Source organism: Olea europaea, unplaced genomic scaffold (assembly GCF_002742605.1).
Source record: "Olea europaea var. sylvestris unplaced genomic scaffold, O_europaea_v1 scaffold4073, whole genome shotgun sequence".
Classification (NCBI taxonomy): domain Eukaryota; kingdom Viridiplantae; phylum Streptophyta; class Magnoliopsida; order Lamiales; family Oleaceae; genus Olea; species Olea europaea.
Window position 1 is genome coordinate 12,656 of NW_019260406.1, and position 3,968 is coordinate 16,623.

General features: G+C 32.8%; 1 pseudogene; it reads left to right on the forward strand.

Annotated features, from left to right (window-relative positions):
* Positions 1-2,929: 2,929 nt before the first annotated feature.
* The window catches only part of LOC111387531, a 2,354-nt pseudogene continuing 1,315 nt past the window's right edge, over positions 2,930-3,968 (forward strand).

The window sequence follows — 3,968 nt, forward strand, 5'->3', positions numbered from 1 at the left end:
AAGGGCTTTGTGCTTGGTTCACCTCAGGCTCGTTTTCAGAAAAGTATCATTTTCATTCAATTCTGACATAATTGGTGGGTACAAGGGTACTTTCTTGTACGGGCCCTAAAGTTTTGTATAGACTTGGGCTATGGATAATATAAATAATGATGATGTAACTCTATTATTTATACTGAATAAAAATTTTCTATTTCCCTCATTGTGGATGTAGGTACATCGTCGAACCACGATTTAAATACTTGTGTCGATTTCTCTCTTCCACTTCTCTATTATTTGCGTATAAAATCAAACAGCATCCATCCTTAAAACTTTTTAAAACAACTTATTTTACCTATAAGATAGCTCCTTTTATTAGCACATGGCATCCAACCATATGAACTTTTTAAAACAAGTTTTACCTATAAGATAACTCCTTTCTCTTACGCCCCAGCCAAACATGCTCAGACGTCTAGAGACTTCAATTTTTTTCTCAAATTTTCAAATATGTATACTATTTATTCTCTATTCCATAGCAATTACTTTCTAGACGTTTGGATAAATTTTTTTAATGGGAAATATGTTGGCCACTTTAACATGTTTCATGAGATTTCAAAGGCAATAAAAAAAATATATTTTTCAATCTTTTGCATATTCTTTGTAAATGTAGTCAAGAATGATCAATTTGCCTCCATTATTTTGCCAGGTGAAGACAAAACCGTTTCAATCTCTAGTTATATATATATATATATATATATATAGTCTTATTAAAGAGTACAAATCACTTCATTTGACGTGACATGAGGTGGACTTATTTTACGAGAAATGTTATATGTACAACCTGTTTACCACTTAGTTTACAAAATTTAAGGGTGACAAGAGTGAGGTGGTCTCAACCTTGTTGACAGTCGCAGTGTGAGAGTTCGATTCTTGAGATATGAAATTGAACTCTTTGTGAGCATCAGTGTACGGGCAAGTTCTTATTCCCTAATCTGTTGGGGCACATCCTGCGATTTATCTCCTTCACGATGCTCCAGGGACAGTGCATTGTGGCTCCTCAAGGTTGGGGTTCAACCTTTAAAAGTACGGGTGGCAAGATCTCACACTATCTTTGTCAAAAAATACAGTTAATCCAGCTGTTAAAATACTACCATGTCATCATCTTTAAGACTATGGACCTATTCGATAGTGATTATGAGAATTGAGTTTTTGACTTTTAGTGAGAAAAGTGGGTTCCACCTGTAAGTAAAAAAGTAAAAAAATGACTGGTAGAATAATGAAATAACAGTCAAAAAATTGATTTTTTTAAGGTGAAAAATTGCTACTAAATGGGGACCATATGTACAATTCATCTGTACAAATAGTTTTGTTGTTTATATAGCCAAATAATTGAGCATGATCCACGAGGCTGTCACATATCTCAAATATGATTGAGAATCTTCAATATTTGAAGGAGAAGAAAAAAGGAAAAAAATTAGAAACCCTCATGTTTTGATTACACAATTTTCGGCACAAGGCCATGTTATTCCCTTTATAAGAATTAAGACTAACCAAGTTTGATTAGAATTCCTTAATTAACCAATACATTTTCCAAATCTATTAGGGAGCAGATTTCCTTTTTCCTTTCATAATACCACTCAACTGGTTCTCTTTTCACCCTTTATTCATAATTACATCACTAGTCCCCGATTTATTCTATTAATTGTGTCAAACCTGACAATCTCCACCTTGACTTAAAATCTCTTGACCACCACACAATTTAATTCCCATTTTCTATCACCTTTACTGGCAGGAACAATTATTCCTCCATCAATTTTCCTAAATATGAACAGAATTCAAAGACTCATTATACAAAAATCTACAATTTGACACCTTTAAACTTTAGTCGACATTCTTCTTGGTCTGACTACATGGAAACTCTACTGAAATTGACTTTCCCATTAGCATATACAAATTACCAACATATTTTCCTCTCCTTAGTGGCTAAATTTTTTTATTCACAATCATCTTATCGATGTGTCCAATGATCCCAAATATATCAAACTTCGCTTCAATCTTAGGATTGCATTACCACTGCAAATGATTATATATATATATATGTACACAATCATGATTTCTTAAGCATCGGTACTTAATTTATGCTAAGCACCGAGTAATGTGGCACATTATAATAAGTGGTAAAAGATTATGATTAGTTTTAAAACTAATTACACCACATATTGTAATATGCCACCTAAATATGATGCTTAATAAAAAATAAGCACCGGTACTTAGGAGATCAAATTCGTATATATAAATATAGCCCTACTTATTAATGGCAAAGAGTGAACCCGCTTGACCAAAGGAGTTGTTATTATATATATATATATCAATTAAATTAAATTAAAAATCAACCAATTAATGAGAATAACTAAGCCCATTCTTTAATATCATTATTGTGTAAAAATAATGTTTTGAATAGTGATTTTTTCAGAGAATATGATATCAAAAAGTATGAAAATTTTTGGGATTTGTGCCAAAATATTTCGTTTTGTAAATGTGCAATTAAAAATGAATATAAGAAATAAATTGTTTTGTTTTAAAGAAAGTCAAATAAAGGCTAAATCAAACCAAAATAAATAAAATCGTCCAAAAAAAAAAAGTCATTAGATTCTCCCGAGTTCCAATTCGTGTTCCTCGTTTCTAATCAAAATGAAGGGTATATAAGTAATATTATTTAGCACTACTTGTGTTACTACGTTAATCTAAGTGACAGTACTTCATGACATTAAATGAGATACATAATTAAATGAATTACATAGTTCTACCTTTAATTATGCATATCACATTGGTCACCTAAGTTGGCCCCAAATGGCTAAGTATTCCTTCCTTGTTCTAAATGAAAGATATATGTTCAACACATTCCTTTATAAATATAGTTAAAAACAATTTATATGTTTTTTCGGCTTAAGAGCAAAACAAAACACTAAAATTTCCTCATCGCCATTAAACATTACGGCCAGCGGAAACTTCTCTTATCACCAATCTAAGAAAAACAATGAAAAGCCCTCATATTATGCTTATACCATATCCGGCACAGGGCCATGTGATTCCCCTTATGGAACTTGCACTCCGTTTAGTAAACTATGGCTGCAAGGTTACATTCGTCAACACTCAGTTCATTCATGAACGAGTTGTCAAAGCATTACCGGAGACAGACAATTTACAAGAAATCAGACAAATGATTTCAATCCCCGATGGATTAGTCATCTGACGACAGAAGTGATCAAGGAAAACTGGCAGAATCTATTTTTGCTGTCATGTCGGATGAGCTGATGGCACTTATCGAACAAATTAATGGTTCAGAAAGTGATAAAATCACCTGTTTAATTGCCGATGCCACCATGGGATGGGCTCTGGAGGTTGCAGAGAAAATGGGTATCAAGTACGTGGCTTTCTGGCCGCCAGCAGCCACTCAACTTGCGCTGCTGTTTAAAATTCCAAATTTTATTGATGATAGAATCATAGACAGTGATGGTGAGTACAGTTTAAATATTGAACAACATTTATCAGTGATAACAGAAACAGATGGTAGTGTAAATGTTTTTTTTTTGAAGATTTTCGTATAAAAGATGGTCAATTTTCTTTCTATTTTCATTCTGTCTTCTAATATCTTGTGTTCTTCGACAAGAATAACAATAGTAATTTTCCTCCTCACCATAGGATATTGTAGAACTTGTTTATGTTCTAGTTCCATTTGATTTGTTTCCATTAATGAATAATTAGCAACTCAATAATCCATTAGATCGGACTCACAGAATTCATTTGAGTGACTAATTTTTGACATTTAAAGCCCAGTAACCAACAGGTTTTCAGTGAGCAATATAAGGTTGGGTGACTAATATGAAGTTGACAATCTACTTTTCAGTGACTTGCATAAAGTTGGGAGAGTAATGAAGCAAGCATGAAGCTTGCAAGTTCAGGGACGAACCATTTGTTTAATGAACTCCACC